Raw genomic sequence first — 12,316 nt, forward strand, 5'->3', positions numbered from 1 at the left:
ATACTTACCTGGCAGGGAACCGTTGGTGATCAGGAAGGCCGAGGTTCCAGGACGAGGCTATCCCATTGCACTCCGGGTGTGCTGACGCCTGCGATATCCCCAAATGCGGGATACTCGACTGCACAATTTGTGGTAGTGGGGGACTGCGTTCGCGCTCTCCCCTGATAATGCAATGAACGATAGAATAAGGATTTGCTTCCACTTAAAGTAACTAATCATGTGGAGGAGGTTGCAAGAGGCAGTGTCACGCTTCATCCCCAGCAGCTGCGTAACAGAGGACTCTCTGATCTACGGGCTGTTCCCGGGGACGCACACCGAGACCAACATCCGGTGCTGCTGGCAGATCATCAACTCGGTGAAAGACGCTCTTTGGTCGGCCTGAAACTTGATGGTCTACCAGCACACGGAGATGTCCGTGGGGGAATGCTGCCGACTGGCGCATTCTCGGCTGCAGGAGTACGTGCTGAGGGACGCACTCAAACTCGGTGCAGCCACCGCAAGGGCCCGGTGGGGAAGGACCACAGTCTAGGGTCCTTCTCCCGTGGCAGTTGAGGGGAGGGGGGTTGGTGGTATATCCCCTGAATGTAAATATGAAAGAACAAAGTGCCACGTGGGTGGCAAAACATTAGAACTTTGAAAATGTAAGGACAGCAATGGTACCAACTGTAAAGAATTGAAAGTCTTTGAATGGTTATTGTATATAACTTTAATTTGGAATAAAGTATATTTTGTTTAATTTTAAAAAATAATCAAGCAGAGGCTTCACTGTGTTACTTTCTTTCTCCAATTGTTGTCGTTGCCATTTGTCTCCACACTACTGTCCAGTCGCAGACTTCCACCCCACACCTGACAGTTTGACTCCAGACTCTTCATTTCACTTTACCTACGGCCGAGTGACTCCGTGGGGGCAGTTACACAGCAGTAGCAAACCACCATCTTTGCTACCATTTCCATCAGTTTTTTTATTAAACAAAATAGACTTTATTCAAAAAATAAAATTATATACAATAAACAATTCAATGACTTTCAATTCTTTACAATGTTTTCCATTACTGTCTTTACATTTTCACACTTTTCGCCACCCACGTGCCACTCTGTTCTTTCAGAGTTACATTCAGGGGGTATACACCCAACCCCCCCCCCCCCCCCCCACCCACCCAACACCACTAAACTCCCGCGGGAGAAGAACCCTAGACTGTGGTCCTTCCTCATCGGACCCCTGCGGTGGCTGCACCGAGTTTGAGTGCATCCCTCAACACGTATTCCTGCAGCCGAGAATGTGCCAGTCGGCAGCATTCCCACACGGACATCTCCGTGTGCTGGTAGACCATCAAGTTTCGGGCCGACGAAAGAGCGACTTTCACCGAGTTGATGATCTGCCAGCAGCACCAAATGTTGGTCTCGGTGTGCGTCCCCGGGAACAGCCCGTAGATCAGAGAGTCCTCTGTTACGCAGCTGCTGGGGATGAAGCGTGACACCAGCCCTTTTATCCTCCTCCACACCTTCTCCGGGAACCCACAGTGTGTAGAGGTGGGTCACCGACTCCTCCCCTCTGCAGTCCTCCCGAGGGCAGAGGGGTGTGGAGACGACCTGCCGGGCGTACAGGAGGGATCGGACTGGGAGGGCCCCTCTCACCGCCAGCCAGGCGAGGTCTTGGTGCCTGTTGCTGAGGTCTGCCGATGAGGCATTTTGCCAGATGAACTGGACCGTCTGCTCAGGGAACCACCCCACTGTGTCCATCACGTCCTTCTCTGCGGAGCCTATTCACATACCCGGGAAGACAACTACGTCTCAGGAATAAAGTCCAATTTCGAAAAGTTATTACATTAACATCAGAGGGTGACATTTCAAAATAGTTTTATTATAATAATGCCTGCAACATTACGCTGTCTTACACGAACATGCACCATGCGCTTTGTATCAACCTGTTCATCGGCAGGCCAAGCAATTCAGGGACCTGAGCTAATAGTATTTTGTGACACTATGTACTTGACTGTAACTATATGTGCTGCCTGTGACTCTGTACAGCGTTTTGCACCTTGGCCCCAGAGGAACGGTGTTTCGTTTAGCTGTTTGTCTGTACATGTGTATGGTTGAGTAACAATAAACTTGAACTACTACTGATCTCAGTAATGATAACCACAAAATCTACTGGATTGTTATAAAAACAAAATCCTGCATCGCTGGTCTCCTTCCTAGCCCAATACCTGCAAGGACTCAATGTGGATCACCCGCTTCCACTGCACAAACCTGTCCTCGGGACACGGATGGTACAAGCAATGGCCGATTAAAATTTACAACTTGGTCATCTTTGGTGCGTTTTAGCAAAGTACGCAGTGCCCCAGCGGAGCGAAGTTTCTGTGCAGTGTGGACATCAATCAGCAAGGGCAACAGTGCGGGTTTATACTGAAAGAATTCAATCAGGAAGCAATCGGGACAGACAAGATTGACTCCGTGAACTGTTGTGTCTGTAGTTTGTTGGAGCCGGAGAGATAGGCAGTAAGAGGGACTCCAGCTTGAAGAACTTTAGCTCAGAATAGGTGAGATGGAGTCTAGGATTCAGACGTGGCGTGCTGCGACAGGAAGGGAGTACGGTACGTACCTGGACCATGTTCCAAAGTCAGTCACAGCGCATGTTTTGATGAATGGAAGGCTGCCACTGTGAGTTGCACGGTTCTGGGAAGGAGGTGTTGGAGGAACTTCCGCCCTACCCGAGTGGATGAGGTTAGTGACTACAAGGACGACGAGGAATCTGAGCATAGTGCCATGGTAAAGCAATGTAAGAGTGATCGGGGACCGCGGGGAAGGGAGAATGAATGGCAGCATCTGCGTTTGCCAGTGTGGGTCCAGAAGGCTGTCTTGCCCACCAGGTCGGGGTTAAGGACATCTGCTCGGGACCTTGCAGCAGGGGAGGAGGTTGTTACATCCTTGTGGGAACTCAGGGTTTGAGGACGACTGAGGAGGAGGTTCCTCTGAAGGCACGGGAGCAGCCAGTGTCCATATGGGGGGGGGGGGGGGGGAAGCGGAGTAGCAATGGTAGGGGTTAAGAGGGGACCGAGCGGTTGGACTCAGTGACATCAGGGAGGGTGTTGGAGAGCAGTAGGGATCCTGTCAGCTTCCACTGCGACTGGAACTGGATTCTTCCCGGTTGTGTGAATTAATCGGGAAAGAACTCTGCCGTGGCCATACCTATGTTTGGAGGGAGAAATGTCCCAGTAGTTACAAGAAGCTGAGAATAAATGAGTCCACCGGGGATGGAGAGGAGTAGTCTCTCCATTGTCTCAGACCGTGACCCTTGGTTCTAGACTTCTCAGAGAGCGAAAATGGCCTCCCTACCCAGCTCGCTGAACTCTGTAAGGATTTTATACCATTCCATGTGATCTCCTCTCGTTCTCCTGAGCTGTTAAATGGCGCAGCTTTAATGGTTAGCACAATCCTTTGAAGCTCCCTCTGTGAGATCTGGTTTCAATTCTCGCCGCTGTATGTAAGGAGTTTGTACATTCTCCTTGTGACCTCGTAGGTTTCCTCCGAGTGTTGCGGTTTCTTCGCACGTCGCCATGACGCACGGGTTAGGGTTAGGATGTTGTGGACATGCTCCTTTGGCGACGGAACGTAGCGACGTTTGCTGGCTGCCCTGAGAACAATCCTCTCTGATGTGATTTGACGCAAGCAAAGTATTTCACTGTATGTGCCCATGTACTTCTGATAAATACATCTCATCTTTACTCTTCATCCCTATAGGGTCTGCAGTTCCTGTCGATGCAATCTCATTCAGCAAACCTACCATCCCTGGATCCCGCCTCTTCGTTGCGTTCCCTCTCTGGAGATGAGATCTGCAAGACTGTGGGTAACTCCAGTAATGCACCGTGATCCCACACTCCAATCTCCTTGAGAGCTCGACTAATAAACGATTTCCCCAATCGAAAGCTTGTTCTGTGACTTTCAGTTCCTCTGGACAAGCCAGTCTGATCCCTTTCAACATCAGCACCACCGACATTAAAAGAAAAATTCCGCGTCGATGCCAATGTGGTTGACTTCAGTATTTTCGACCCTATGCTCCTTTTGTAACTCACTCAAATTATCCTTTTCCTCCCTGAATTTTCTTTACATCTGCTGTCCCACCCGGCGACGTAGAAGGAAAGCGGCCGCCTTTCGTAGCCCAGGAAGATCCTGATCCGCTCGGGCTTGGCGTTGGCGCACGAGTGCGCCGATGCTAGCCCATCCCGGGGGCAATGCACCCTGTCGTTCCACAGCCTGACCGTCCAGAAGCCGTTATCGGGTGTCTGAGCGCACGTCCTCGGTGCGCTCCGCCGTCTCTTTGGCGGCGCCGACGATCCAGGCGGACGAAGCTTCAACGTCCCAGTGTTGGGTTCCGGAGGCGAAGCCTTACTTCTTTTCAAATCTTTTTATTACTATTATCCAAAATAACAAGAGTACAGCGATGTAAGTAACACTTACAATGTCTCAAAAGAGAGAAGAAAAGAATATTAAGGTTTGAAAAGTATGGTGACGCAAAAAAAGAAGAAAAGAAAAAAAAACTACTAAAGCAAGAAAAAAGTGAGAAAAAGACCCATTCGGTGTTCAACCCCGGAGCCATGCGTCATACAAAAAGCTTCTAAAGATAAACATCAAACCGCCAGCAAAACAAATTACACCAAAATTTACAATATAGATCGTGGAGGAATTCTATCAATTATCTCCAATGGTAGTAACGAGCAAATGAACCCCATCTTTTCTCAAAATCAAACATAGGCTCGAAGGTTCGACTTCTAATTTCCTCCAAACTAAGACATAACATCACTTGAGAGAACCATTGTGACAGAGTGGGAGCTGCCGTATCCTTCCATTTCAACAGAATGGCCCTCTTAGCTATCAGTGTAACAAACACAACAACATGTTGGTCAGACAAAGAATTACCGCGGATATTTTGAGGAATTATTCCAAAGAGCACAGTTAATTTGTTAGGTTGTAAATTAATTTTAAGTGCTTTGGAAATTGTAGAAAAAACTGACTTCCAAAACTGTTTCAGTGTAGAACAAGACCAAAACATGTGTGTCAGTGTAGCTGTCTCAGTTTTACATCTATCACAATAACTACCAACATTAGGAAATATTTTAGACAATCTCTGCTTCGTCACATAGTAACGATGCACAATTTTAAATTGAATCAGTGAATGGCTGAGGCGTCAGCGTGGCGGCGCAGGAGGTGAAACTCCGGTCGCTCTCGGGCACCTGCCGCAGCTTGATCCGCCTCTTCACCATGGTGTGGGCCTTGGACAGGATGAGAGAGGGGCTCGCCGTCTCCGGGTCCAGAGTCGGCGGCGCCGGAACTGGGTGTGGGAAGAAGGGGGAAGGTCAACAGCGGAGCGGCGGGGGTTGGAGCAAAGGGCGGAGGCCGAGGGGTAAGGAGGATGATGCAAGGGGTAGGACAGGACAAGAGGAGGAAGTGAGAGGTGAAGTAAGAGAGTGAGAACTGGGACAGGAATCTCCGGGAAGGCAAGGGGAGAATGGTGTGAATAAGACTGGGGTTGCTGTGCAGAAACAGTCATGGGGTTCCGAGGGGTGACGGGCGCGCGTTCTGAAACGTTCCGGTGTAGGAGAGAGTTACACGCGGACGGCTGAGGGGTGGTATAGGCAGTCGGAGGAAGACGATCATGGGGGTCGGTCACGGATAACTCACAGCGGATGGTGAGTGGGGAGTCTGTGGGATTTCCGGACGAAGGGAAGAGAGTTTTAGAGGGGGGTGATGTCCAGTGACGGGTAGGGTTGTGGCAGATAGGGCCTTTGGTGAACTAGTGGGATGGGGGAGGGACAGCGTGTTTGGTGATGAGCGGTATCGGGCTGGATGGGATGGTAGGTCCTGGGAATTTGGTGTGGTGGGGGCAGTTGTAAAGGAGAGGTTTGTAGAGGTAAGGTCAGGGTGTGTTAGGAAGGAGTGGCGAGGTGTTCTCCGGGAGAGACAGTGGGATGCCGGAAGACATTGTTTGAGTGTTGGAGGCAGAGCAAGTAAGGAGTGACGACCAACAGGATTTCGCAGTTAGGGGGTGAGTGAATTGCTCGGGCGGATGACCTGATGGAGTCCCTGATCCCGATGGCGTGAATGGGATCCCCGGGAGTTGTGAGTCCGTAATGAGGGACGACGGTCCCGGATGGAGGATGGAGGGTGGGAGGAAAGGTAAGAGGGGAGGATGTCTCGAGGTAGCACTGAGTTGTATGCGTATCCGGATGGAGAGCATATCGGGTGAGGAGTTTCGGTCTGAGGGAACGGGAGGGTAGTCTTGGACCGCTGTTTTGGGACCTCACCTGGGCTGACGACGTTTAGCATCTGACTCCAGGACGCACACTATAGCGGGCCGCAGAACTCACCGACGCTCATCTCGGCCGGATGGAGCATCGGCTCCCGGCGCAGGTCACTCACGAAACGGCGGTAGTGCTGGCAGTCAGATACGTGGTCGGGAGCGCACCGCTCGTTATGATCCTGTGGCCGTGGGAGGCCACGTTTGCAACAAAGATTCTGCATTTGAGATTGCGAGCAAAAGTGCGCATGTGATGGGTTCACGTGGAAGAGCACGACTGTGAGTGAATGCTAGTAACGGAGAGGGCACGTTTGGCCCAATCTCAGTTGGACAGTGGATATGGCTGAACAATTCGATAGAAGAGCGTTAATTAAAGGCCATGTATACGCGGCAGTGCAGCTGTGTGTGGGGGTGGGGGGTAGGGTGGAAGACTGACATCATGTGACTGTAAATGGTGCACGAGTGTTTGAAAATGAGAGAATGTCATGTATGTATATGCATATGAGGAACTGTGCCAACATATGTATCTGCCCATTTAATTAATTAGTGGCTGGATACGTTTCTGGATAATATTTTGTTAATGTTATAGTGTGTGTGTGTATAAGTGTGAGTATCCAGGAGGGAGGAACGCACGGCCAGGGTATAAATACCACCGGACTAGAGAGGCCCGGGGATTATCCCTGATGACTATGGCAGAGTGTGTCAACGAAACGTCCGTTGTAATAGATATCTTTACCCGGCTGGAAGCCCGAGAAGAGTTTAATTGTATTGTACGCCGGGCAGGAACTAGATCCTTGACCATACGGTGCATTCATCTACCTCAGACAAACCTAATGCTTATGCTAACAACACACAGAAAATGCTGCTGGAACACAGCTGGCCAGGCAGCCTCTATAGGGAGAAGCGCTGTCGACGTTTCTGGCCGAGACCCTTCCACCAGCATTTTGTGTGTGTTGTTCGAATTTCCAGCATCTGCAGATTTCCTCGTGTTTGCTCTAATGCTTGTGCTAATTGGTCTGGATCAAACCCAGTAAATATTGTTTAGAACACAGCAGGCTAGGCAGCATCCTAGGCAGGGTGCTGCCTAGCCTGCTGTGTTCCACCAGCATTTTGTGTGTGTTGTTGTTTGAATTTCCAGCATCTGCAGAGTTCCTCGTGTTTGCTCTTTAAATATTGTTTAGCACCATTCTGACCAAGTTCAAGGATGCCTGCAGACCAGACTGGTATTGTCACTTTCCCTAGCGCATCCAACATGGTCACAGGCATAGTTGACCTGTTGACTGTTGGGATATTTACGCACTCAGAGAGTTGGCATATTAATTTTGGGTGCAAGTGGGATCTATTGTCCCCAGAAGGTTTGGGAGCATTCTTATTCATTGCTTTGTCCGAGGAAAGGAGTTTGTGCATTCAGATATGCCGAAGTTTAACTTAGTGGAGACATTGTCAGCCTCACCATATTGAAATAAAGAATGTCATTGTAAATCCTGAATTGCATTCAATCAGCAACTGTTAACTCTGATCTTAAGGGTTATACTGTAAACGTCACGTTCTGAGCCTTCCAGCCTCCTTGTTGCTCCTGCACTGACACCTCGTGGTCACTTTCAGAATAGCAACATACAACGATTCCATGTATGGCAAATATACAAATTAGCACTTGCCGCAAATTAACCCAAAAAATTACAGCTGCGGCCCAAGAAGAACAGAAAGTAAGAATGAACTTCTACGTTTTCTTCTGCTTAATAAGATAATTCAGAATTACGGACTTGGATCTCCCGAAATGGTGTGTCACCTTTAACTGAAAGAGTAACGTTTAAGATTGGATCGTCACGTGGAGCTGTGATCAAACATACTTACCTGGCAGGGAACCGTTGGTGATCAGGAAGGCCGAGGTTCCAGGACGAGGCTATCCCATTGCACTCCGGGTGTGCTGACGCCTGCGATATCCCCAAATGCGGGATACTCGACTGCACAATTTGTGGTAGTGGGGGGACTGCGTTCGCGCTCTCCCCTGATAATGCAATGAACGATAGAATAAGGATTTGCTTCCACTTAAAGTAACTAATCATGTGGAGGAGGGTGCAAGAGGCATTGTCACGCTTCATCCCCAGCAGCTGCGTAACAGAGGACTCTCTGATCTACGGGCTGTTCCCGGGGACGCACACCGAGACCAACATCCGGTGCTGCTGGCAGATCATCAACTCGGTGAAAGACGCTCTTTGGTCGGCCTGAAACTTGATGGTCTACCAGCACACGGAGATGTCCGTGGGGGAATGCTGCCGACTGGCGCATTCTCGGCTGCAGGAGTACGTGCTGAGGGACGCACTCAAACTCGGTGCAGCCACCGCAAGGGCCCGGTGGGGAAGGACCACAGTCTAGGGTCCTTCTCCCGTGGCAGTTGAGGGGAGGGGGGGTTGGTGGTATATCCCCTGAATGTAAATATGAAAGAACAAAGTGCCACGTGGGTGGCAAAACATTAGAACTTTGAAAATGTAAGGACAGCAATGGTACCAACTGTAAAGAATTGAAAGTCTTTGAATGGTTATTGTATATAACTTTAATTTGGAATAAAGTATATTTTGTTTAATTTTAAAAAATAATCAAGCAGAGGCTTCACTGTGTTACTTTCTTTCTCCAATTGTTGTCGTTGCCATTTGTCTCCACACTACTGTCCAGTCGCAGACTTCCACCCCACACCTGACAGTTTGACTCCAGACTCTTCATTTCACTTTACCTACGGCCGAGTGACTCCGTGGGGGCAGTTACACAGCAGTAGCAAACCACCATCTTTGCTACCATTTCCATCAGTTTTTTTATTAAACAAAATAGACTTTATTCAAAAAATAAAATTATATACAATAAACAATTCAATGACTTTCAATTCTTTACAATGTTTTCCATTACTGTCTTTACATTTTCACACTTTTCGCCACCCACGTGCCACTCTGTTCTTTCAGAGTTACATTCAGGGGGTATACACCCAACCCCCCCCCCCCCCACCCACCCAACACCACTAAACTCCCGCGGGAGAAGAACCCTAGACTGTGGTCCTTCCCCATCGGACCCCTGCGGTGGCTGCACCGAGTTTGAGTGCATCCCTCAACACGTATTCCTGCAGCCGAGAATGTGCCAGTCGGCAGCATTCCCACACGGACATCTCCGTGTGCTGGTAGACCATCAAGTTTCGGGCCGACGAAAGAGCGACTTTCACCGAGTTGATGATCTGCCAGCAGCACCAAATGTTGGTCTCGGTGTGCGTCCCCGGGAACAGCCCGTAGATCAGAGAGTCCTCTGTTACGCAGCTGCTGGGGATGAAGCGTGACACCAGCCCTTTTATCCTCCTCCACACCTTCTCCGGGAACCCACAGTGTGTAGAGGTGGGTCACCGACTCCTCCCCTCTGCAGTCCTCCCGAGGGCAGAGGGGTGTGGAGACGACCTGCCGGGCGTACAGGAGGAATCGGACTGGGAGGGCCCCTCTCACCGCCAGCCAGGCGAGGTCTTGGTGCCTGTTGCTGAGGTCTGCCGATGAGGCATTTTGCCAGATGAACTGGACCGTCTGCTCAGGGAACCACCCCACTGTGTCCATCACGTCCTTCTCTGCGGAGCCTATTCACATACCCGGGAAGACAACTACGTCTCAGGAATAAAGTCCAATTTCGAAAAGTTATTACATTAACATCAGAGGGTGACATTTCAAAATAGTTTTATTATAATAATGCCTGCAACATTACGCTGTCTTACACGAACATGCACCATGCGCTTTGTATCAACCTGTTCATCGGCAGGCCAAGCAATTCAGGGACCTGAGCTAATAGTATTTTGTGACACTATGTACTTGACTGTAACTATATGTGCTGCCTGTGACTCTGTACAGCGTTTTGCACCTTGGCCCCAGAGGAACGGTGTTTCGTTTAGCTGTTTGTCTGTACATGTGTATGGTTGAGTAACAATAAACTTGAACTACTACTGATCTCAGTAATGATAACCACAAAATCTACTGGATTGTTATAAAAACAAAATCCTGCATCGCTGGTCTCCTTCCTAGCCCAATACCTGCAAGGACTCAATGTGGATCACCCGCTTCCACTGCACAAACCTGTCCTCGGGACACGGATGGTACAAGCAATGGCCGATTAAAATTTACAACTTGGTCATCTTTGGTGCGTTTTAGCAAAGTACGCAGTGCCCCAGCGGAGCGAAGTTTCTGTGCAGTGTGGACATCAATCAGCAAGGGCAACAGTGCGGGTTTATACTGAAAGAATTCAATCAGGAAGCAATCGGGACAGACAAGATTGACTCCGTGAACTGTTGTGTCTGTAGTTTGTTGGAGCCGGAGAGATAGGCAGTAAGAGGGACTCCAGCTTGAAGAACTTTAGCTCAGAATAGGTGAGATGGAGTCTAGGATTCAGACGTGGCGTGCTGCGACAGGAAGGGAGTACGGTACGTACCTGGACCATGTTCCAAAGTCAGTCACAGCGCATGTTTTGATGAATGGAAGGCTGCCACTGTGAGTTGCACGGTTCTGGGAAGGAGGTGTTGGAGGAACTTCCGCCCTACCCGAGTGGATGAGGTTAGTGACTACAAGGACGACGAGGAATCTGAGCATAGTGCCATGGTAAAGCAATGTAAGAGTGATCGGGGACCGCGGGGAAGGGAGAATGAATGGCAGCATCTGCGTTTGCCAGTGTGGGTCCAGAAGGCTGTCTTGCCCACCAGGTCGGGGTTAAGGACATCTGCTCGGGACCTTGCAGCAGGGGAGGAGGTTGTTACATCCTTGTGGGAACTCAGGGTTTGAGGACGACTGAGGAGGAGGTTCCTCTGAAGGCACGGGAGCAGCCAGTGTCCATATGGGGGGGGGGGGGAAGCGGAGTAGCAATGGTAGGGGTTAAGAGGGGACCGAGCGGTTGGACTCAGTGACATCAGGGAGGGTGTTGGAGAGCAGTAGGGATCCTGTCAGCTTCCACTGCGACTGGAACTGGATTCTTCCCGGTTGTGTGAATTAATCGGGAAAGAACTCTGCCGTGGCCATACCTATGTTTGGAGGGAGAAATGTCCCAGTAGTTACAAGAAGCTGAGAATAAATGAGTCCACCGGGGATGGAGAGGAGTAGTCTCTCCATTGTCTCAGACCGTGACCCTTGGTTCTAGACTTCTCAGAGAGCGAAAATGGCCTCCCTACCCAGCTCGCTGAACTCTGTAAGGATTTTATACCATTCCATGTGATCTCCTCTCGTTCTCCTGAGCTGTTAAATGGCGCAGCTTTAATGGTTAGCACAATCCTTTGAAGCTCCCTCTGTGAGATCTGGTTTCAATTCTCGCCGCTGTATGTAAGGAGTTTGTACATTCTCCTTGTGACCTCGTAGGTTTCCTCCGAGTGTTGCGGTTTCTTCGCACGTCGCCATGACGCACGGGTTAGGGTTAGGATGTTGTGGACATGCTCCTTTGGCGACGGAACGTAGCGACGTTTGCTGGCTGCCCTGAGAACAATCCTCTCTGATGTGATTTGACGCAAGCAAAGTATTTCACTGTATGTGCCCATGTACTTCTGATAAATACATCTCATCTTTACTCTTCATCCCTATAGGGTCTGCAGTTCCTGTCGATGCAATCTCATTCAGCAAACCTACCATCCCTGCATCCCGCCTCTTCGTTGCGTTCCCTCTCTGGAGATGAGATCTGCAAGACTGTGGGTAACTCCAGTAATGCACCGTGATCCCACACTCCAATCTCCTTGAGAGCTCGACTAATAAACGATTTCCCCAATCGAAAGCTTGTTCTGTGACTTTCAGTTCCTCTGGACAAGCCAGTCTGGTCCCTTTCAACATCAGCACCACCGACATTAAAAGAAAAATTCCGCGTCGATGCCAATGTGGTTGACTTCAGTATTTTCGACCCTATGCTCCTTTTGTAACTCACTCAAATTATCCTTTTCCTCCCTGAATTTTCTTTACATCTGCTGTCCCACCCGGCGACGTAGAAGGAAAGCGGCCGCCTTTCGTAGCCCAGGAAGATCCTGATCCGCTC

The 12,316-nt window shown here is 49.7% G+C and overlaps 2 non-coding genes across 2 annotated transcripts; both read left to right on the plus strand.

Annotated features, from left to right (window-relative positions):
- On the plus strand, positions 1-164 carry LOC140722585 (U1 spliceosomal RNA). The gene has a single exon (XR_012097677.1). It is a non-coding gene; the product is annotated as a U1 spliceosomal RNA (small nuclear RNA).
- Positions 165-8,141: 7,977 nt separating this feature from the next.
- Positions 8,142-8,306, plus strand: LOC140722540 (U1 spliceosomal RNA). The gene has a single exon (XR_012097658.1). It is a non-coding gene; the product is annotated as a U1 spliceosomal RNA (small nuclear RNA).
- Positions 8,307-12,316: the final 4,010 nt, after the last annotated feature.

This window comes from Hemitrygon akajei, chromosome 2 (assembly GCF_048418815.1).
Source record: "Hemitrygon akajei chromosome 2, sHemAka1.3, whole genome shotgun sequence".
Classification (NCBI taxonomy): domain Eukaryota; kingdom Metazoa; phylum Chordata; class Chondrichthyes; order Myliobatiformes; family Dasyatidae; genus Hemitrygon; species Hemitrygon akajei.